This window comes from Ptychodera flava, chromosome 19 (genome assembly GCF_041260155.1).
Source record: "Ptychodera flava strain L36383 chromosome 19, AS_Pfla_20210202, whole genome shotgun sequence".
NCBI classification, from domain to species: domain Eukaryota; kingdom Metazoa; phylum Hemichordata; class Enteropneusta; family Ptychoderidae; genus Ptychodera; species Ptychodera flava.
The window spans coordinates 9153231-9179162 of NC_091946.1; the positions used below are offsets into that span (position 1 = coordinate 9153231).

The following is a 25932-nucleotide window of genomic DNA, read 5'->3' on the forward strand; positions in this document are numbered from 1 at the left end:
TTGCAAAAGTTTTTGAAAAAGGCGGTAATGAAAATGACTGTTTCATAGTTCACACTTTCCAAAAGGAATGGTTTGTAATGCACTATGTACAAATGGGAAGAAACCGCAGAATACATAGAAAATAGAGAGCCATTTTGAGGTCAACAAATTTCAAAGAGTTTCAGATAGTGGAGCTTATTAAGCCGGGCCAGTGTTCTCCCCTTGAATTTTTACATGATGGCTTAGGCCAAGAAACATAAAAAGTTTGTTTCTCATCTCCACGTGCATTAATGCAGGCCTTTTGTTTGCATCTAATGAGGAAATGAAATGACAAAAATGCAAAAGTACAGAACAATAGTGCGGCACACACAAAAGAAAATTTAAATAACTGTAGGAATGTGCAGTGTACAGTTTTGAATGACATATTATATTGTAGAGGATATGAGTATGCCAAAGTCAAAGCCTAGACCTGATGCTGTACAAAAAAACCTAAAGGCACCACCGCTGAGCATTTATCTCTGTGTGCATCCCTTTATTGTTAAACATGTTGTTTGTGAGTTCTTTTAGGTTTAAGGATAAAAAATCAGGGAAAAAAAAAGGCGCCACCGCATCATTTTAGCAAGATGTCTAGGATGGGAATCAAAACTTTTTTCTTTTCTTGGTCTTGAGAGGCACATGTGGTGCAAAATTGTAGCTCTACAAGGCGGTCGGTGAGTTTGGTTTTTGCGACCAGGCCTCGCTCACACCAGTAGCGCTACAATGCTGAATTCACTGTAGCATTCAAAATAAGCGCGTCGCACATGAAGCGGCATTTTCAAGTGGAATCCCACATATTTACTACATTGGTCGTACCGATTTATCACTTCTGAACACTAAACACCATACTACACTATCCTTTTCATTGATGGGGTTTGGTATTTGTTCAAACATGTCTATTGCATTCCAAACACAATTCTGGGAGCCGCCATCACCACTTCCAATATAAATAGCAGCTCCCAGAAACATGGTCAGTACTATAAATTGAACAAGGAATCAACACAAAACACCCCTTCATCCTTCAAGTAAACTACTGCTACCATACTAAACTTTAGATTCTCTGCTTTTTGAAAATATATGGTATGGGGGATTTCCTTGTCATCTTAGATTAGAAATACTCCCTTGAAAACACTATTGGTAACATGCAGCTCCACCTTTAAGTCAAGCAGATATTAACCCCTATGTAACCTTTTGCTGTTTTTCGAGTATTTTTCTTTGCTTATTAACAACACATTTCATTCTATTCACTATGACATGATCATACACTCAGGTTTGGATACTCAACATAAACTTTTGTATGAGTAACAGCATTTGTTATCGTTTACAAATGAATTCAGATCCACACTACAATTCCATTTTCAACAATAACATTGCTGCTTATGCACGTCTCTTGAGAAGCTAAATACTTGGCATTTCATAATGTGTGTTTTTTATGGGTGAATAGTTTGCAGGTACTTGGGGCTTTAAATGAAAACCACTTAGAGAAGTTAATCAGAAATCATTTATACAAGCATGTAACTAACCTTGTGTCTGTTGCAAATCACCACCTGTGGATCCCTTATCAGGTCTGCTGTCATTGTCATTGGTAAAAGCACTATAAATTGAACAAAGAATCAACATGAAAATTTAGTGTTTATTACATATGACTCATATATTGAATGTTTTGCACCGAGTTTTTTTCAATTCCTTGCAAAGATTGGGCCTTCTATCATGTTATAGAGAATGGAATGGGAATATGGAGTTGACATACAGAACAAAGATCCTGGGAAACTACCCAAAAGTACTCAGGCCTTTAAAGTTTAATTCATTAACCTGGAGAACCAAATCTACTTCTCTTTGGTTTTCATATCCCAAACAACCGTATATGTACAAACCTTTATCATTGTCTTGATTTTCCATTTCTGAGCCAGGTTGTTCCACTCTGCGTTTCTTCAAAGGTTGAGTATGCTATGAAATAACAATATTTAAAAAAGTAAATAAATGGAACATTTAATTTAACTAGATACAATGCACAAAGTGGAGAAATCATATCAATTTTATTGTGAATTAGAATGATAGTGGCTAACAACATTTTATGATTTTATTATTGTTAACATTATTGCTATGTTTACATTGTTCTCTCATTAATATGCAAAAATAAATATTTGTCTGCATTTTTAGATTACGCTTCTAAAAATTATGGATGCAAGAACGACGTAACACATCTTAGTAGGTTGCTAGTGTAGAAATAAATACTAAGAAACATATCTACGACTCAGACTACAAGTTGCAAAAACAGCCATGCATGCAAAATTGATAAAATTTGTCGGCATTTCAAGCTGTGTGTCCGATGTCGCACGCATACAGCTATGTATGCGGCGCTTTTCTATCCCAAGTGTTCAAAGTGACAAAGAGCTCTTAACAATAAAATTTCACTGTGTATCAAGCAAATACCAGCAAGTATATTCTTACCTGCAACAAGACATCTATCTAAATAACACGGTTGGATCTAATTTGGGATATTATCTTGATACTTTTCAAAGTTCTCAAAAATGTTAGGTATAGCTGAATGTCTCAATAATACAGATAACTCATAAAGACAAGTGTGAATGTGATAAAGTGCCATGAAACTTTTCAACTTGTGAACACTCATGGTCTTCATTAGTGTACTAGCTGTCAGTCGCTTGTGTCAAAAACTGTAAGACTTGTTTTTGAAGTACCGCCGCTTATTGTTATTTTTCTGTATAGAGTGAAGACTTAGAATACACGGAACTTGTCAAGTATGACTGGTGAAAAGTGATAAAGTGTATGACAAGGCCAACGCAAAGCAAGGCTAAAAAGTTGCACAGCTGTCATCAAAGTTGTCAAAAAATGTAAGTCCTAACATTTCATTGGTTATTGATCTTTTTTTAATCTTCTTGGCGTTAATTGCATGGACCCAAATTATATATGATATCAAATATCCTACCGCCACCGCCTAAAGCCATTCTGTTTCCAGAACTGATACCGAGCTGTCACCATGTATTTATTACACACTGTGTCCATTCGTATCAATGTACCTGAAGCTGAATTCCAAAATTTTGTCCTGTCAGCTGGACTTATAGATAATTCGAGTCTTCTTATTCTTATTTCTACCCTTTACTAGACCTTGAACTTTCCTGTCTCTCGTTTTAGTTTCATACTGTGTTCATCAACTGTTTACTTTTTTAGATTTTAGGATTTGATAGTCTATTGATACAGTTGATTACAATTACAAATGTCTTGTGTTTCTAGATTTAGTTATCCAGTGAGGGTGTTGTTTTTTTTCACAGCAAATCCAATTTGTTTTGTATTTTTTGTAAGTTTTTAAACGGTCACCATGAAGCAGTCATTTAGTGTTGATGACATTAATTTTTTTTTACAGGGATGGTATCCAGAAAATGCAGTCACGGTAAACAAGAAGAAAGCATTCCATCAGTATACAAAGTCATTCATCTATGATGAAGGTAAGAGTATGGAACGCCGTTGCTGCCTTCTGAGGTTTATTTGCTGTATTTGATGAGATGACATCAATATATGATTTAGTAATGCCTTTATATGATTAGGTCGTGTCAATATATGATTAGGTGACGCCTGTATATTATAAGGTGGTATCAATATATCATAAGGTGCTGTTATTATATAATTAGGTGACATCAATATATGATTTAGTAATGCCTTTATATGATTAGGTTGTGTCAATATATGATTAGGTGACGCCTTTATATTATAAGGTGGTATCAATATATCATAAGGTGCTGTTATTATATAATAAGTTGATATCAATATATAATTTAGTAATGCCTTTATATGATTAGGTCATGTCAATATATGATTAGGTGACGCCTTTATATTATAAGGTAATATCATTATATCATAAGGTGTTGTTATCATATAATAAGTTGATATCAATATATGATTTAGTAATGCCTTTATATGATTAGGTTGTGTCAATATATGATTAGGTGACGCCTTTATATTATAAGGTGGTATCAATATATCATAAGGTGTTGTTATTATATAATTAGGTGACATCAATATATGATTTAGTAATGCCTTTATATGATTAGGTTGTGTCAATATATGATTAAGTGACGCCTTTATATTATAAGGTGGTATCAATATATCATAAGGTGCTGTTATTATATAATTAGGTGACATCAATATATGATTTAGTAATGCCTTTATATGATTAGGTTGTGTCAATATATGATTAGGTGACGCCTTTATATTATAAGGTGGTATCAATATATCATAAGGTGCTGTTATTACATAATTAGGTGACATCAATATATGATTTAGTAATGCCTTTATATGATTAGGTTGTGTCAATATATGATTAGGTGACGCCTTTATATTATAAGGTGGTATCAATATATCATAAGGTGCTGTTATTATATAATTAGGTGACATCAATATATGATTAGGTCGTGTCAATACATGATTAGGTGACGCCTTTATATTATGAGTTTGTGTCAATATATCATAAGGTTCCGTAAATATATTATTAGGTGACATCCACATGTGAATAGGCAATGCCTTTATATTTCGAGTCAATAACAGTATATGATTAAGTAGTGCTTATATATTGTTAGATCACAGCATTATATGAATTGAAAAGGCCATTATATTATAAGGTAATGTCAATATATTATTTAGTAGCGTCAATATATTATGTGTGCACGCCATTATTATTATGTGTAACGTCTTTATTATTATGTTTAAAGTCATTATATGATTATATAGAGGGCGCACGCCTTCGGACTCTTTCTTTGAGCGTGCAAACTTTCATTCGCTTTGCCCGACGCATAAGTTCTTGCGGGGAACATCGCTCAAATCTCAATGGATGGAACGGATTTTATGGGAGTTGGGACTTGGAAATCTCTTGCAGAAAGTCATAGACGAATGAGTCGATCCTAAAGTAGTGCTCTCATTATCAGATGGACAGTTGGAGCGTCTTTGCGTGAGTACGATTGTGATCGTTCAAGACTCCAGAGTAAGGGCGAGAGTAGCTCTGCATGGCAGGGCTGTGTGTTACCGGCGTTATACGGCCTCCCACGGGGCCGTATAACGCCGGTAACACACAGCCCAGCCATGCAGAGCAATGGGCGAGAGCACAGTTGCATCAGAAGAGTGCGGCGCAAGTGTAAGTGATCCAATCGCTGTTAGCAGTGCGGGCCTACGGTCAAATTTGCGACGAGATATATCGCGCTAAAGGACATTCTTTTCACTCCAAGTCGTATTTCCGCAGTAAACAATGTCAGACGAGGGCGGACACGGCGGGAGAGACGTCAAACATAAAGTTCGATCGTGGATTGTAACATTCTTGTGTTTAGCTGATAGAAATACAGCTGTATTTCGATCAGCTAAACACAAGAATATTGCATTCCACGATCTAGCTGTGGAAACGCTGCTATCTGTTGGCAGGGTAGACCAGCGTGCGTCGCTATGCGGGTCATCAAATGGTCAACCCCGCGGCGGTGTTGACCTTTTGATGACCCGCATAGTGACGCACGCTACAACGCCAACAGATAGCTGCGTTTCTACAACTATGCACGATCGAACTTTATGTTTGACGTCTCTCCGTGTCCACCCTCGTCTGACATTGTTTACTGCGGAAATACGATATATCGACAAATATATCGTCGCAAATTTGACCGTAGACCTGCACTGCTAGCAGTGATGCGATCACTTACACTTGCGCCGCACTCTCGTCGGGTGCAACTGTGCTCTCGCACTTACTCAGGACAGGAGTATTGAACGATCACCAATCGTACTCACGCAAAGACGCTCCAACTGTCCATCTGATAATGAGATCACTACTTTAGGATCGACTCATTCGTCTATTTCCAAGTCCCAACTCCCATAAAATCCGTTCCATCCGTTGTAGGATGTACCCCGCAAGAACTTATGCGTCGGGCAAAGCGAATGAAGAAACGTTCAAAGAAAGTGTCCGAAGGCGTGCGCCCTCTATATAATCATATAATGACTTTAAACATAATAATAAAGACGTTACACATAATAATAATGGCGTGCACACATAATATATTGACGCTACTAAATAATATATTGACATTACCTTATAATATAATGGCCTTTTCAATTCATATAATGCTGTGATCTAACAATATATAAGCACTACTTAATCATATACTGTTATTGACTCGAAATATAAAGGCATTGCCTATTCACATGTGGATGTCACCTAATAATATATTTACGGAACCTTATGATATATTGACACAAACTCATAATATAAAGGCGTCACCTAATCATGTATTGACACGACCTAATCATATATTGATGTCACCTAATTATATAATAACAGCACCTTATGATATATTGATACCACCTTATAATATAAAGGCGTCACCTAATCATATATTGACACAACCTAATCATATAAAGGCATTACTAAATCATATATTGATGTCACCTAATTATATAATAACAGCACCTTATGATATATTGATACCACCTTATAATATAAAGGCGTCACCTAATCATATATTGACACAACCTAATCATATAAAGGCATTACTAAATCATATATTGATGTCACCTAATTATATAATAACAGCACCTTATGATATATTGATACCACCTTATAATATAAAGGCGTCACCTAATCATATATTGACACAACCTAATCATATAAAGGCATTACTAAATCATATATTGATGTCACCTAATTATATAATAACAGCACCTTATGATATATTGATACCACCTTATAATATAAAGGCGTCACCTAATCATGTATTGACACGACCTAATCATATATTGATGTCACCTAATTATATAATAACAGCACCTTATGATATATTGATACCACCTTATAATATAAAGGCGTCACCTAATCATATATTGACACAACCTAATCATATAAAGGCATTACTAAATCATATATTGATGTCACCTAATTATATAATAACAGCACCTTATGATATATTGATACCACCTTATAATATAAAGGCGTCACCTAATCATATATTGACACAACCTAATCATATAAAGGCATTACTAAATCATATATTGATGTCACCTAATTATATAATAACAGCACCTTATGATATATTGATACCACCTTATAATATAAAGGCGTCACCTAATCATATATTGACACAACCTAATCATATAAAGGCATTACTAAATCATATATTGATGTCACCTAATTATATAATAACAGCACCTTATGATATATTGATACCACCTTATAATATAAAGGCGTCACCTAATCATATATTGACACGACCTAATCATATAAAGGCATTACTAAATCATATATTGATGTCAACTTATTATATAATAACAACACCTTATGATATATTGATACCACCTTATAATATAAAGGCGTCACCTAATCATATATTGACACAACCTAACCATATAAAGGCATTACTAAATCATATATTGATGTCATCTCATCAAATACAGCAAATAAACCTCAGAAGGCAGCAACGGCGTTCCATATAAGAGTGCATCTTTTCATCATATTTAAAATCTTTCAAAGACAGTGTAGTTTTTCAATGACTTTCAGTTGATCGACTTTGTCAATTTGACACATTGGAGAAGTTATGTCCAAGATATATAGGAAAGCAACCAAAGTTGAAAACATTGTACAAATAGTTTGCATGAATGACATCAATTTTGTTGATGGCTGCAGTTGGACCAGCTGGCTGAGTCTATGCATGAAATGATCTCTTCCCTCCACTTTCAACATGGGTGTTTTCCAAGTCAATATTGGACAAGAGGGGACAGGGACTGTTTCTAAATATTGCGCTTGTAATTGATGTCAATCAGGTTTTTCTCCAATCTACATGTACCTTTGCATACATAGCCTAACCCAAACCCTCAACTCCTCAAATGAATTTAAGGGATAATGAGAAAAAGCTGCCAAGTCAGCATTTTGAACCTATGTTTTTTCTATCAACAAAATCATTAATGTTTATCTGAAACTTACGCACAGTGACCATACAATTTTGTATTGGCTTTCGATTGAGCCATGTGCAAAAAATTTCATGAAAATGACAACAGTTAGTAGTAGTTGCTTTTCCAGCAATTAATGCTCAATGTTATCCTTTGGGAAGAGACAAGTTTCACACACTTTACTCTGTGCACTTTGTAATTTTAACAAGATCTTTATGAGCATTTTTGTCAATATCTTATTCGAAGAAATTGCAGTTATCACATGTTCTCTTTCTGATCACAGGAGATGATTGCCTGTGGTATGTTGGCCCGGCTCGAAACCAGAAGTGACGTGTGCTCTTTATGTGGAAGAGAAAGGAGCAGTGTTTAAGGAAGCCCATGATTCCAGCATTGGAGTTAATGTTGGACAGAAGAAAACCATCAAGAAGATCAGTGACCGATACTACTGGAGAAATTTGTCTACAGAAGTTGAGCAATGGGTGAGTCATGTCATAGATTCCAGGGTTCGCTCTGGCTACTCAAGCTGACTAGCCTTTCTGGCTAATATAGTGTGAACACGAGGGGTCAAGGGTCACATAAATTAGAGGGTCAAAGGTCATATAATTAAACACAATTAGAGTAATGAGCAAGAGTAATGATAAACAAAACATTTCAGACGTCAGCCTCTTTCTCATCATTATGTATCCTCGCCTCAGTGCTGCTTACTTCAATAAAATGAATACTTCACATCAAAACAATCACATTCAAAAATTGACCAGCAAATTGTAAAGGACAGAAAAATTACAGAAAAAATTAACACTGTCACGGGCATGAACTGGCATGCCATGATCACATTGATACTGATTGCAACCCTGGCTACAAGGGAGTAAAACTCGGCCACTATTTCCAAGCTTAACATACTCATTTTATATATCGCTGTTTCAAATCAAACTGATTAAACAATCCCTCAATACAGAAGTGACATTTTGGTATTTGATGCAAAATCATTCTGAAATACAAAAAAAAATTGACATCTTCGTAATTTATAAATACTCATTTAAAAACAGCCATCCCCTTGACAATGACGTACTCGGCCTGCACTGCACTGCATGGCTGGCCTGAATATGGAAATAGAATACGTGTACCTGCTTGACAGTAAAAAGGTTCATTCATGGTTACGCCACAAAAGTGACTTTGGTTCATTATATTGCATACCACTGTCCCTCTGTGATCAGACCACAACTTTCCTAGCAACATTGTATCTACACATCACAAAGCATTGTGCCAATCATTAATTACATGCAAGTTCTCTATGGACAAGGGTTTTAGACAGGCAGGAAATTGTCACACAAACACGATACAGTTCACTGGTTACGTGTATTTGTTATGGTTGCATGTCATTGGGGTACACTGTTTATGGCCTGGGTGACGATTTAGAGTTTGTCGAGTGGCATTCCTGATGTCCCAATTGGACTTTGACCATAGCCTTACTTTTTGTCTAGCCTTGGAATACACTTAGTCTGTAGTAAGAGAGTCTTTTCTGTAAATAGGGATTTTAGGTCACGTGACATTTGTGTTGAACGTACGCGTTTGATGCAGGTCTAGTCCGAACTTTCGTGTTAATTAATTCTTAAATAGACCAAATAATCAGAGAAAATGAAACTGTAGTGTTGAAGATTATTATTTTAATTTCGTTTTGGGAAATTTTCACCTTTGTACTATGATAAATGGCAAAGCAGCAGGACTACAAACTCACGCATACCGGCGATTTTGGCGTCCATTATGAGCGGTGAGCAGTGACCTCAAATGTCACGCTAAGGAGATCGAAGCTCTTTGATTGGCTCTCCGCATGACTATTTTTTAGGGGTGGTACGAAAGTAGAGATCATGGGTTTCATTTTGAGGGGGCAAACGTTAAAATCGGCCGAGAAAAGCTCAATCTGTGATCAAACTTTGTGATGTACATGTTTATTGGAAAGAAAATCTTGATTTCCTAAACGTTCGGCCCAAAAATTAATTTTATGATAAATATTAATTGTAATTCTGCAATAATTACCAGTCTGACGATGCAAAAAAATGATGTTTAAGGCCCTTTTTAGCGAGTATGGTTTCACCCCAACTTTACATCCAAGGAATCACATACAAGTAATCAGCGCTTCGCCGCATGTGTACGCCTAGTGAACAGGTACAATCAGGTTCTGTGTCAGGAGGTCTAAGCTGAGTTCCGACGTTCACGATTTTGCAGCTAGATTTGTTGATTTCTTATCAAACGCAAGGATCTAGAGATAAATATTTCTATACTTTACCCTTTCAAACGTATGTTATCTTGTTCGAATTAGTTTGATTTCTGGGTGATAGACACTGAGAAGTTGTCAAGCCAGCACTGCAGTGTAGGCTTATACGCACATGCACCGCACTTTGCCGATACTATACTGAACTGCTGTTGAAATTTTAGTTTCAATCTTTAGTTCCCAAGAAGGGGACTATTTTGTTCTCTCTGAAGAACAAGGCCGTAGATTATTAATTTGTTCTTTCCCCATTGATGGTTTTCCGGACTTTGGAAAAGTTGGTTTTTATACTGGTTTGTATTTCGGACCACTGACTTCAAGGGTCTATGCTATTTCCGGGGCAGCGTAATTTTGCATCCAGTTGTTCATTCTATAAATCCGTTTTGCTGTTTTACGGCATAGACAAAGGGTTGAGAACGAAGGTTTGTTTTTAATTTTGGAAAAGTTCTTTGTAATATTGTTAAACTTAAAATCTACATTAATCAGACATATTTCATAATCATTTAATAAAAGTTGTTTTTTTCAGCGGGAGGTGGGGGTGGATTCATGGGGGGGGGTCACCCTGTTTTTGACTTTGGTGATAGGGGGGTCAGTGTGTTTTTGAATTTCGACACAGGCTCATCATTGCCTAAAACACATTGTGTCAGCCACAAATTTCATCATTCAGTTGCATTTTTCAGTGTGCCCTTTGGGCGCGTAACTTTAACTTATCAGACATATTTTTCAGCATGCCTAACTTGAACATATCAGGCGTACATATATCAGAGATATCTGTATGTTCAATATTTTTCAGCGTGCTCTTCAAGCGCATTACTTTAATATATCCCTTACCAAAATTTCAGTCTAGTGGTCCACCCGAGTTGTACTAGAAACCAACCTCAAACCCACTTTTTGCCATTTAGCTCACCCTAAACTAGCTTAAAACTCACCTCTCATAAAAACAGGTGGATTTGCGGTGACTGTCTCACTCACCTGAAAGCAGTGTTTGACCACACCAGTAAGAACTCACCCCCAATACACTTCCTTTTGACTGAAGTCACCTGAAACTCACCTCTCTTTGGACTTTAGTAATATTTTGAAAGCTTTAACTCACCCCAAAGTCACTTTTTTTTGGACTTAGAAAATATAAGAGGCAATCATCTCACCCCAAACTCACTTTCTGTCGACTTCGAAAATTTTAAACACCTGTCACTCACCCTAAAGTCACTTTTTTGGGGACTTAGAAAATATAACAGGCAATCATCTCACCCCAAACTCACTTTCTGTTGACTTAGAAAATTTTTAATACCTGTCACTCACCCCAAAGTCACTTTTTTTGGACTTAGAAAATATTAGAGGCAGCCAACTCACATCTTCAACAAAGCCATAATACTGACAGACCATTATGGGCACAAGTGTAAGAGTCACAGTGTTCATCATTTTAGATCATTTGCATCTTATAGTATTTCAAATGATATCATACCGATATCAATCATCAATGATATCGCTGTGTAATAAAGGGAAAGTGGCTTCACACATCACTCATCTCGTCTTGTATGTGCTTTGGTGTGTTTAGTGTCTGAAATGTTTTGGCTGTTAGTGTGAAAATTAACAAACAAATCATACCAATATCAATCATCAATGATATTGCTGTATAATAAAGGGGAAGTGGCTTCACACATCACTCATCTCGTCTTGTATGTGCTTTGGTGTGTTTAGTGTCTGAAATGTTTTGGCTGTTAGTGTGAAAATTAACAAACGAATCGTTAATTTTAAAATAAGCCATGGCGAGACATGGGCGTAGTCAGATGTGTCTTTGACAACCTTGACTCTTTTTTTATCCACATGGGTTTACATATATGATAAATTTATTTATTTTTTATAGTCATTTATCATTTGATTGCCTCTTATATTTGATATGTATCCCCACGTTTCGAAACCAGAGCGGTCTCTTCCTCAGTCGCCTAAGATATATGTATATCTTTTTTGTTTTATGTCACGTCGATATTGTTGATCTCCTGTTCTTCTAGCAATGAAGCCAGAATATTTATGTTTGAATCGTCATGTGTTCGTTCGTTCATTGACTTGTTCCTAATACAAAAATGCCGTGGACTTTGGCCTGTATCAGTATATCGCTAATGTTTGGATTTCTTTTGTATGCGATGATCGGTTGTTGTGGAAATATTTCATTCAGGCTTAGTGTTTCGTCCTTGTCTATGTGTTCCCAGTTTTCGCATATTGCTGCTTTTGATATGATATCATTGATATCATTGATCAAATGATATTTTTTGATATGTAAACCCATGTAAAATCATAAAAACAAATTTTACTTACAAATCCTGCCGTACACATCTTACAATTAATAGTGTCAACATATTTATAACTAATTTGGTAATTTTAAGTACTATCCAATTATTATTATATTCAAATATGTAAAAAAAATATGAAAAGTTAAATTTTAATATTTACTGGTGTCATATTTCAAAATCATGGCTGCAAATATACAATTTTTATATTCTTTGGAGAAAGTATTAAGTAAGGGAGTTATCCTGAAAATTTGAACTAAATATCTTGATATGACTAATTAATTACAAGATGTGTGTATATGAGAGATTAACGTCCTTGTAATGGGGTGTAAAATAAACAAAGAGTCAAGAGGCTAGGTTAGGCTATATAGTCATGTATATACCGGTAGTCATTTATTTTATTTAGTACGATCTTCTACATGCAGTCAAATAATATAGCAGGTAATTATGTAGAATAAAAAAATGGAAAATAAAAGACAGCTAAATCTTTTGCATGGAAATACCTTACCTCTTTCTTCGTTTTGTTATCATGGACTTTATGCAGGAATATGTGCCAGGGAGCTCTTGTTTCCATTCATGGATGAGTTTTTCCCAGCTAAAGTCTTCTAAATTCTTCAGTGTGACTGGTTTGGCAGCAAGGCTGTCACTTTTACAATATTCCTTAACTTCGGTGTCCAAAATTTTGGCTGTAATCTTTAATACAGCGTTTCTCGCTGGTTTGCTCTTCTTGCACAGTATATTTAGTGCTTGGTAATATTTGGACACCTGAATATTTTTTATCACTGATATTTTATATGATGTCACCTACAAAAAAAATGCAAATTATGATTACATAGCTTCTAATATTTTACCATCAATAACAACTTCTTCAGTACATTATCAATACACCAAGTTTAAATTTGTCAAAGATTCAAGAGTAAAATATTAATATTTACCTTTGTGAAAGATGTTTGGTTGTTCTTTATCGGTGTTCCCATGCGTCTTCTCTTTGCAATTCCTGTTGGGCGACTTCCAGGGCTAAATACAGTTTTCCTGATCTTATTTGTAAGATAAGTATCCTGGTCACTCTTTACAAAATTCTGCTGATTTTCATTGTATTTTGACTTGCTACTGTATAATTTTGCTAAAGTGCGACAGCAAGTTGTGCACAAATATCTAATTTTGCCTGGGGTCAAATTAATACTAAATTCATGCTCAAGTACTTCCACTCCTGACACTTTGGCATGTGGCAAATTTTCCTGCAATGATTTTTCGTCATTGGCCTTGTGACCAAACAGACCATGACAATTCACACACTTGTCATCCATTGCTGGCTTAGTTTGTAATGACAAGGGATTCAAGGGATTGTGGGATTTTGAATACTTAATTAAGGGCAATAAAATGTCAAATATTTTTATTTAGTCAATTAGGCATGGCTGAGATCCACAGTCTGTTCACAGTAGTAGCATTTTAATTAGTAAATTATAGCTCCACTGTCTGGTCACGGTATCCGCCCGATGTTCTTTTGTTTGCGCGCAACTGGCTGGTATCTCGCAAGGGTTGTTGGGTAAACTCGCCCTTCGACTGTGTTAGCGCTGGGTTTGGAAAGCTGGTAGCCACTGTGGCTAATAGTTTCAAATTTTATTAGCCACAGACAAATTTTATTAGCCACACATTTTACGAAAACAAAGCTGTGTATTATGCCATAGTATAATCTCCAGTGTTGGTTGCATGCACACAAATAAACTATCAACACATCAACCTTCTATCTACTTGTCTTTATTTTAACACTGAAAATTACATGATACCTTTCAATTCACATTTTTCTCAGTATGGTACCTTTCATCCACCTCACAAAGTTATGAATCATTTCTCTTTACCATCTAACATACAGGTAAGTTCTGCTACATGTGAAGCAACATTTTTGACAGAATCAATTAGCCCTTCAACATCACAATCCTCCTCCAAGGAATCAGGTTCCCTCCCCAATTTTTTCATCAAATTTGAGAAGGCTGTTCTATCTTTGATATTTATCCAGGCATCAAATGCTGCCTCAAAATCGAAATCACTGATTCTAGGGCCTTCAACAGATATGATTGCCAAAGCATTTACATGGGGTACAGTCAATAAATTTCTATGTGCAGTTTTAATCAAATTATACTGAGAAAATCCTCGTTCGCAGTTTACAGATGTCACTGGACATGTGAGAGCCAGTGCATACAAATAACACATGTTAGAATATATTTCCCTGTTCTCAAATACAATATTCTTGAAAAAGACCTGAGTATTCATTTTCCTGTTACCACACAGAAGAGATTTCATGATACCCATTCAAGCTTTGCCTCACTTGGTTTGATAGCTGGCTCATGGATATTTCCAGCGTTGTCTGGTTTTGGCATGCCAAAATGATCAAGCAGTTCCTGCAGTTTATCACAGCCATAGTTAGACTCAGGGTTTCTGGCATATTTTGTGGGTCTAAAATACAAAAAGCATCCATAAGCCCACTATCAGGGAACCATTCATGCAGATGTTTCACCATTTCTGTTATGAACTTTGTTTTGTTACTTTCAAATTTCTCCCTCTCAGAGACAGAATCTTTAATTTTATGAGATTTGAACAGTGTGCCCTCATCAGTTGGCATATCAGATACAAGCTTTCTGAACTCTTCAAAAAAGGGCCCATCTGCATGAAGCAAAGCTTGTAATGCAACTACTGTGCCCTCTATGTGACTTTTTACATCAGAATATACAAGACGTTCCCTTTGCATCGCCTTGCACAATTTTGATAGCAACCCAAGGGCATCTGCGGCAAAATAGGTCATGGCAATAAATTGGTATGTAGCCACCCGTTTTAACATCCCTGCTGCTAAAGCTTTATGATTACAAGTATCTTGTGAAATTTGCAACAACCATGAAATTACACTGTCTAAACAACCAACAAGAGCATTTACACAATCACTGAATGACAGCCATCTAGTGAAAAACACTTGTTTTATTTTTTGGGCTGCCTCTTCCCCATGTACAGCTTTACTCATCTGTAAGATTCTCAGTAATTTAGGTGAAAACTTTAAAAGTTTACCCATCTCATTCAGATCACGTATGTATTTAACAAGGTAAGGTACTTGATTGGCTGCTTTTTCACTAGCAAGGGCTAGTCTGTGTGCCAAACAGTGATTTGCAACAAGGTAAGGATTACGTTCCTTAAATCTGGTTGTAACACCAGATTTCACACCCCTCATGACACTTGCTCTGTCCGTGGCAAGACAGATTAAATTTGCAGGGTTGAGATTTTTGTCAACCAACAAACAAGAAACACTTTCATAAATGGCTGAAGCAGTACAACTTTCCAATTCATTTACACTCAGAAAATGTGATTCCACTACTCCCTCAACATTTACAAATCTAACATAAATCATTAAAGTAGACAAAGATGACACATCTGTGGCCTCATCTAGCTGAGCTGCATAGATTTTGAATGGACTGTCTTAATGTCAGATAATATCTTTCTTCGATGACTGTCTTGATAGATTTGTAGAAATCATCCACACAGTCGTGATGTGTGTAGTGAAATGTAGATCCATGCTCCAGAAGTTTTAAAGGTTCACATCCCTGAAAATGAATGGACAGAAATTTAAATGACATATCAAGTTGTAAGTGCAAACATCACCGTATCATTTAGTACACAAAAAGCAGAACTTCAAGATTCAAAACATGTGCCCACCTACGTTCAACACCTGCATCTCCATCAAAGCTTCCATTTTCCTACTGGACAACTGCTCTTTAGCCATAGTATAGACAGTCCGTAACTGGGTAACAATACTATCTTTAATTTTGCTATACGCTGAAGAAGTGGCACATTTCATATCACGTTGCAAAACTGGTCTACTGGCAGCAAACCTAAGTCAGGAAATAGAAAACGAAAAAGATTCACTGATATCAGTAAGATATATTTTATACTAAAAAAAATCAGCTGTAGTACGGTTTGTCGGACCAAGGTTACTTTGTTGTATTCTCGACCGCGGAGTGACGTCAGTAGGTGAAACGCATACGAGCGAGGTGAATGAGGAGAGATCAGACGATACAGAAGAGCGAATGATACAGAATTGTGTGGAAAAAGCAAAACTAAAATTATGTCATTTATGTATTGATACTTTTAATATTTTGTTGGTGGTTCAATTATTTGTTTTCACGGCGCTGTGACGCAAAAATGACGTAAAAAAACTCAAGTACCCGGATGACCCGCGGTCGAGAATCTCATTCAACATACATGATACAGGCCTTATCTGAAAGTTTCCCCCACAGCTGAAACAATTTCTAGTAAATTTCAACAATAATGTTATATGTTTAATTATTTTCTTTACGATGCATTTTTTTCATCCGTTATGATGATATTTTGAGTAGACGACTGACTTCTGATCACAGAATATTGTGTCGATATGTTCTTGAAACACGTGGACATGTCGCGGACATCACATTTATGAAAACTACATACACATTTCGTTAAACGTGATCGGAAAAAAAATCGTGAAAACAACATTAACAGTAAATGTACCTGTGTTCTTTTGTTCTGGCATGCTTGGTAAGATCGTCTTTCTTTGGTGCTTTGTCAGGTTTTCCACTTGTAAATACGTTTTGCAAGTTGGCGTCTATGCACATCTTGCACTTCAACAAACCTCCAGTGCGGTCATGTATCAGCCACGGAAACTCACTGAACCAGCCGTTTCGCAACGATCTTGAATCGTCTCGATCATATTTCTGGGGAGATTTTTTTCCACTTGGCGATTCACAGCCTTTTTCCTTCTCAAATTTACCATTTCCTCCAAAGTACGACGAAATTGGCCTAAAACTACTGCTGGTACCCGCCAGACGACGTTTCTTTTTTTCCGCCATAACAAATGCGTACGTCTGCTATATGTAGCAAAAGTTTCAATTCTCACGAGAGTTCCCTATGTCTGCTGTACACTAGACAAAATGACGTCAAATTTATCGCGAGACTAGGGCTCGATTGCGTACGTCTACAGTTTCAATTCTCGCGACAGTAGACAAATTGACGTCAAATCTCTCGCGAGACTTGGTTCGATTGCAATGGCGTACGTCGGAGAGAACACAACAATACGGAAGTGGATACAGGTTTTTTCGCGAATCGCCGAGAGAGAAGCGCAGATCAACAAAAGACTAAAAAAAGCCCTGTTCTTTCTTTGTGTGCCATATTTTTTAAACAAAAATCAGTTTCGCCACTGTGGCAAATTATGATCGATTTTTTTTCGCCACTGTTGATTTCAATTCGCATTTGCGAACTTGGCGAATGGGCAGCGCGAACACAGTTCGAGATTCAAAATGGCAGCGCCCAGAGCTGGATCGGCGAGAGAGTTGCCGACATCGACGATTATTTACGAGAAGTGAATAAAAGACTGGCATTTTTTGAGGCTATCGAGTAGCTGAGGTAGGCAGGGATACGACTTGGGCCCAAGAACGCTGAATTTTGGCAGTAATTTGGCTTTTTACGTCAAGTCCAAAAATGGATTTGAAGTCACCGACCCTACGTACAGGTCTTTGCAGGGCTGTGGTGAGCGGGGCGATTAGCTGTAGTGGAACACACAGCATCGTACGCAGGGCTACAACACTTGTGCAAATCGAGCATGCACATGGTAGGGTCACAACTATACAATCGCTTGAAAGTTCGAAGTACATGACGGATGGCTCCAGCGCGACTCAGAAAAAAGAACACAAATGGCCGCGATCACGATATACTCCTAATTCCAACTTCTCAGACTTGTTCCCTCACTAACAAAGTTGAAAGCGGCTTAATTTGTTCAATAAACCAGCATTGATGGCTTCCGCTGCATGTCTAAATTCAAAGTCAAAGTTGAAGGGGGCGGGGAAGATTTCCGATGTGGGAATCGTTCTGAACACGAAGAATCATTTCAATGCATCACTGCCAGCCGTACACTTGAAAGTGATAAAATTCCCAAACAACAGGTACGTACTCCGTACATGTTTTGCAATTCGATAGTTTTACCCAAGTGATGATATTTTGATCAGGAGTAAACTTGACTTGGCTCCTCCGGTTTGGTGAAAAAACAAAAGCGTGGATGCGTCGATGGCAATTAATACTGAACTGTTTCTCAGGCACAGGCGCTTGCAGTGTTGCTTGGACTGTCGATCGCAGGCCCGAGATCGAAGTGTTCGGTCTTCGGCCTAACCTCGGTAGGGTCTGCCTTCGGCGTCAAAGTGAGGAATTCGAAGAAACTACCAAGGTTCGGCCAAACAGTTCCATCCCAGGCCGCCGATCTACTATCCAAGCAACTCTGCAAGCACCTGTGCTCTCCGGTGTGAGCCAGATTTATTTCTCGCGAATACCAACTCCAAGAAAATAGCAAGTTCTTGCCAACACGACAGAAAAAGCCAGTGCATAGGCTACAATTATTGCAGCTAATTGCCATGCATCCACAATCACTTAGCACAAGTATAAACCTACCTGAAGTCACGGCGGTGTCCCTTATTGGCAGATAATGTCTGTTGAGAAGTTTTGGCGTTTGTATTAGTTGTAATTCATTCTTGACCTGGTCAGCAACATTTTGTAGGCTGCAAGAGTCTTCTGTTATCCTTATGAATACAGTGCAGTTTTCTATCAGCTCAGTGCTCTCATCCCTGTATTCTAGCATTGTGACCGCTTTCCTCGTACATCGCCCAAATTGTTGCGCTCTGACGCCGGGTGGCCAAACGCCGAGATGTCTTGGTGACGAGTGTACAACATTATCGGGTTGTTGATACATATGACCATAACGCACCCCAGGGGACGGTGCACTAGCTGCCGTAGCTACGAAACTGTCCGGAATACCAACATCTGTGGCAGTACTTGGATGAACAGTCGGCGAATGTGATGGTCTCGTTGGGCTGGAGGCCGTGGCTGCACTAGGGTTTAATCCTCGGACCTCATATAGCACCTGTGGGTCATGATCCCCTGTTATCAGGTCAAAGTTTCCGTCCTCGTCTTGCCACAAAACTCGTCTTCCCGAGGCATCATCGCTCACCAAGTACATTGATCTTTGTTGAAAATGGTTGCCACTCAGAATGTTCAAGCGTTGGCTTGATACGGGTGAAGGTACCGGTAGATTAAAAATATCTTCACTTATCCTTACTCGGAGGACTGGCCCTCGAGACGTACCCGTCCATGGCTAGCGGCCCTAAACTAAATCTGACTCTGACATGGCATGCATTAAAAGTAATAAAATCCCGCCTAAAATAAAATTGTCACTTCGAATAACCAATGAACGTTAAGTACTCGTTTGTGCTAGAATAACAATTTGAGCTCATACTATGTATCTCAAGTCTATCCGTGGGAAGATAGTTTCAAGACATAATACATACAAAGTAACAATCCCGGGTCCTCTCTGATGTCTGGGTTGTGGGTGCTTCATGCTAATGCGCATGTCTGCACCAAATTGAAAATAGTATTTTCTATTTTCAATTTACGTCGGGCTAGTGGACAAATTAGACAGAGCGTTGGCCTACATCTGCCATCCAGTGGCACCAATATGCTTATTTCAAAATGATAAATTTATATTGCAAATAGAAAATAGAAATAGAGTATATTTCAATATGCGACAGATTGTAGCTCACCACTAAAATCAACGAAAAATCTATTTTCAAATTCCTAAGTATTGAAATCTCGTTGTAGTAAACAGGTTAGCCGCAATTTGTCACGGATTGTATAGGTGTGAAGCGTCTTCAATTTTATAACTAAGCATTTCAATCAAGCGTTGATGTATTGACGATGACGACCACATTGTTTTTTATGTATTTTTTTTGACTGAGAAAGCCAGATTTTCTTGAGATCTCGCCCCATGTTGCTTGGTTTCTAGCATGGATATAGAAAAGAGAGGTACATTGCATAATGACCATTTATGTCCCACATGCCCGTATTTCCGAAATATGACCATTTGTCTGCCGACTTTCTTAGACCATAATCATATAGACACAAAAGGCTCTCCCGCGGTCGTTCTTTCTCAGACGGAGAGATATCAACAGGCAAAGTAGAATCATCGATCCCGGTGCGAGAGGGTTATGCTGATCGCTGTTTGTCCTCATGTCTCTTGTCTATCATTCAGTCTGCCTAGATGGAAGGATTGATGGATGGCGTGCTAGTCCCCCTTTCCCCTTAACATCCCTGTTTTAGTACGTTTTCATTTCTTATGCAAGTACCTTTTGAAGGACTGTGTGATTATTATAGTAAGAATTCCTCATGGATATTTTTGTATCCTGTGCCGGAGTGCCGAGCACACCCTTGCTGATCAACCCCCTCACTCTCCCGTCTTTGTGTGCATATCACCTGCTTCTTGATGGTGATAACACATTGAAGTAGCGTGGCTCCCGCAGGGATGTATCTTTTCGCTTGTGGGTGACAGCTTGCGCTTTGTTTCATCGGAGATGCAGTGGCAACTCTCATGTTTGTCTTAACACAGTTACGGTAGTTTTATGCAGCTACTATATGTTCTACCATCAACATTAGCAGTCCGATGTGACAAGGACCATTATATCAGTAATCTCTGGTCACGTGTTTGATCCCCATGTCAATGTTTCACAACAAATCGATATTTTCAGAAAATACTCCTACTACAATTTCAAACATTCGGTCTATAGCAATACCTTGAATGACCGAACATTAGAACGAAAAATTAAATACCATTTACCTGATTAATACATATTACAATGGAAGATTTGGTTGCACAAGTTACCACACGTTGTACACATAATAAAAGTAAGATCACTGTAGATTGGTTTACGAAAACAGAACTCAGCATCTCAAGATCGTCCCGTATATTGATTTCTACTATCGGCATTCAGTTTATGTAAGGAAAGGCCAAAATTGTTGTTTAAAAGCCAAATTGGAAAGTATTTAAGTGCCCAAAAAACGATTTGCCTCAAAACAACTAATTATACTTTGGCCGAAAAATTTCAGGGTTTATTTACATGATATCGCTTACAAAGCTACAGCTTCGTGTCAATTGATGGTGAGTTCAAATACCACCCGTGTAAATCACGGGATACATTATTGTTCACACACAGTATGACCAGATGTGTTAACATTTTGGCGTTGAATCTTTCAAGAATTGTCAAAATCATATCAACCTCGTCATTCACATTGTCGATCTGGCACGTGCACTGCCACGTTCACGGTGATAAAATAAATGGCCAATGATTATCTCGGCATTAAGCTTTCTTCCGCGTTGCTGCAGTAACATTGATGGCATTTTTTCCAAAGTGTAAATTGACATACTTTCACATATTTTCTCATTGTAATACACTCACTGGTTTCTGTCTTTTATTTTCTTCCTGATGTCGAAACTTGTAAGCCTATTTTAATATTTTCAAAGTTATACTTGACGGGAAGGGGGTTCCCCTTCAGCTGTAGGCAAACTGTATTTGTTATCCATTTCTTAGGCTATATCGTGTTGTAGCCACATCACGCAACTAGGAAGCGTTTTTTATCCTCTTGATGGGCAGCAAAAAGGATTGTCAAAGTATACCGCGATTCACTAATTATCTTATTCACCATATAATTGACAATGTTGTGTTCTTATGCCCAGTCATAGAGTGCTAAAAATTATATTTAGGTAGGAAGCAACACTTAAGTTTCCATACAGTTCATGATTCTGTACCTTGACAAAGAAAATCAATACAACAAAGACTGCTGGAAATGATCTACACATGACCTTGTTGCTTCCTTACATATTTCCTTGTCGCAATTGAGATATGGTATTATTACCTACCCTACGAGATGATTTGACATTATTATTGCCAGCAGACAGATTTAATTAAAAGGAGGCTATAATGAAGTGACTCACTGACTTTCCGACCATGTGGTATTTGTCTGTCCGATGTGCACTTCAGGTCAATTCTGTCCGGACAAAAATTTAACGATGTTGATAAAGGAAATGTGTTTAATCCTCGCTAATCGACATCCTGCGTGACTAAATACAGAATCTGACTTTCATTCCCGACCGTTATGAATTCATGCAAAAAAGAAATGGTTAAATATCACAACTTTTGAAATATGAAATCGTTAATTAGTAGTGAATCAGTGCAGGTGGAAGGTTCATGTTGAACAAAGTGGTTATGTATATTTCTCGTCTAAAACTGATAGACGCATATGTATGTGCAAACTATGTTGACAAAGTATAATTCAATTTAAATAGAGTATGTCAAAGATAAAATCACGCCCGACAAGTCTGTTCAGAGATAGCCAGTATATTATACATAATCACACACTTTGCATGATTAAAATAGAGTTGTATGATTGGTACATGATGTATTAGTATGTTTTGTTACATGTGCAGCTTTGCCTGCAAACTGAACAACACACACAAAGATCGCATGCACAAGTAGTACAATGGGAAACGCATGGCCGTCTACTGGCCAGATTCTCCATGTATGAGTTGTCCATACCTTCAACGAAAAGATTTGTCAGAATTTCCAATCTAACACATTGGTTATTTTTTGTGGCCTTGTACTTTCATGCTATCATGGCAATGTTGAATTGATCTGGGAAGAGCATAAAGGTAGGCTGTTGCTTGTGCGCCGTTTCTGCCTGCTTTTCCCACCTCTTGCCAGTCCTGCAATAAACTGTCACGGACTCCCCAATGAATGATCGAAGTTATGTCTGGTATATTAACCCCTAGTCCAAACGCTATGGTGCATATTATACACATGTTATGGTGCTATTGGGTTTGGAAAATTCCTTCAAAACTCTATCAAGGTCTGTCGTAACCATTCCCGCATGATGTCACATCCAGTAATCTGTTAGATACCAGCTTGTGTCCTCCTAGGTAAGCTTTTAGACCAAGCTCAGTCATCAGTGCTGTGTAAACTTTGCCGCATTGAAGAATACTCCTACAAGAGACAGGCAGTACATGTCAGAGGCAAAGATAGGTGTTCATACAGAGGTATCGGTATATATATATATATATATAATATATATATATATATATATATATATATATATATATATATATATATATATATATATATATATATATATATATATATATATATATATATATATATATATATAGACACAGAGAAAAAAGAAAAAAGGTGGAGCAAAGTAATTATATATATTTTGCAGTACCTTGACAAGTGATGATATATATATATATATATATATATATATATATATATATATATTATATATATATATATATATATATATATATATTATATATAGACAGAGAAAAAGAAAAAAGGCGGAGCAAAGTAATTTATATTATTTGCAGTACCTTGAACAAGTGATGATATATATATATATATATATATATATATATATATATATATATATATATATATATATATATATTATATATATATATATATATTTTATATATATAGACACAGAGAAAAAGAAAAAAGGCGGAGCAAAGTAATTATATATATTTGCAGAACCTTGAACAAGTGATGATATGTCCCAAACAGTACATTTACTCTGCTTTCTCAAAAAGTTCTGAATTTATCAAAAGTGTCAAAGTCAATACTTGATGATATTGGCGCTTTCGGGTCTCTCAAGTAATTTTTTTCTAAGATACTTTGAAAAATAAATTGGCAGACGTACCTTACATAAATCAAAATTTTCCTCTCTTTCTCTGCACAGTTCTTTAATTCGGTGATATACCATGACATTTCAGCCTCAACTGAGTTACTTGGTGATGCAATGAAATCCAGGAAAATATTTGGCCTAAAGAAAAGTTGAAATATCTAACATTTTGTAAACAAAATTCATCAGTAGTAAATTTAAGAGGACAACTCGATCTTTTAAATGATAAAAGCTGAAAATACTTCCCATAATATGTCTGTTCTTTTTCATATACGGGAAAAGTTCGCTTTTGTGAATTGTTTCACGGCATTGTATAATTTTCTATTCAAGTTCTCGCGCAAAAAAAATGTTTAGGTGTTTGTTTAGAAAAGTCACAGTAACTCATAAAATACGTTTTTTCTGTGACATGTCTCTCAAGAATAGTAAAAGTATCATCAGTATATGAGTTTATCTTTGACTCGAAAGTGACGAAGAAGTAGAAATTTATCATGATTGCCGTGATTGTTGGCTCTTTTTCACTCTCGCTGGATTGTCTGGGGTTTCGAGTTGTGACCGCATGAACAGGCACTGACTGTAACAGCTTATTTTAAACAGACATGAAATGAAATATCAAATTTTAAGTCGTTATGATTGGCTTGCCGTAATTTGCGGAATAGTACATAATAATGACAAAAAACCTGTATACTTTATATTGTTTGAATTTTCATACTTGTTTAGGTTGATGGTATAGATTCATGTTTGTTGATCTTTCATGATCAGATCATGAAAACAAAATCATGATATGTTCATATGCACAGTGACATACCTATCTGGTATGACAGCCGTCGTATGTACATCTTTACTTAGGTAAAGTTGCTGGAGTAGTCGTTCTTTCATTATACTTCCTGTGCATGTTGCTGTCAATATCAGTAGTGGGGATGCCGGTAAATGGCTTCTCATCTCGACGACATGCCGATATGCGGGTCGGAACGTGTCACCCCTGTGCAGGCAAAGTTTACAGAACAAAGGAACATGACAGAACTAGGCCTATCGCATTGTTATATACTTGTGTTGTAAGAGAGGAATATTAGTTAAACAACCCTAGTAAAATTAAGGTGGCTATTACCGGCACCATTTGAATCGCTCTCATGTTCTTATCAAAGGTAATATGCGAACCATCAACGATTCGTTTTAAAGAACTGTGTTCTTGAAATTTACGTGCCGAACGTTTTATTTCGCAATCTAAAATCACAGAGAGAACTTGAATTACGTTTCTTATGCGCAAGCTTTTGCGATAGACGATCCTAATTCGCTACTGCGGGTTGTTATGATCTGCATGAACGCAACCTTCCCCGCCACATACCTGCATTTTCACAGCTATCAAAGCCACAAAATTCGGTCATTGAAATGGGATAATTTTGATGGTCTGTCGGGATTTTCATGCGGCCCTGTTTTATGTAGCGCTTTGTCACTGAATATAGACGTCATCGGCTTCACTTTGCTTAAAACAATATGATTTAATGATAAAACGAGCTTTATGCCTTGAAACTAGGCCTTAGTGACTTAAATTTATTTCACGGACCGATTGTAAGCTGTGCATAGAGGGCAGTAGGAAAGTAATAAAATTACTTGGAAGAGGGTGGAGAGACTTTATTGATATACCGTACTGTCCTATCACATGTGGTACATTACAAGACTATTTTTCGACTCTATTGAACTTAAGGTGTAAAATACAAACTAAATAGAAGAAATTCAGAATGCGAACGGATCACAGTACAGACAAAAAGACCTACGCGTCTTCCTATGAACGCATTTTTCCACATGTTTCTGTTTGTGCCGCGTCCACGTGACTTCTCCCGTCCATAGAACACAGTGATAGTCGATAAGCAACAT

General features: G+C 37.1%; 1 long non-coding RNA gene across 2 annotated transcripts in view; it reads left to right on the top strand.

Annotated features, from left to right (window-relative positions):
• The window catches only part of LOC139118504 (uncharacterized), a 263409-nt gene that overhangs the window by 106321 nt on the left and 131156 nt on the right, over positions 1–25932 (top strand). For both annotated transcript variants that reach the window (XR_011548746.1, XR_011548747.1), the window contains exons 2-4: positions 2743–2867; positions 3398–3479; positions 8225–8420. This is a non-coding gene — a long non-coding RNA (uncharacterized lncRNA). The remainder of the gene's footprint in view (positions 1–2742; positions 2868–3397; positions 3480–8224; positions 8421–25932) is intronic.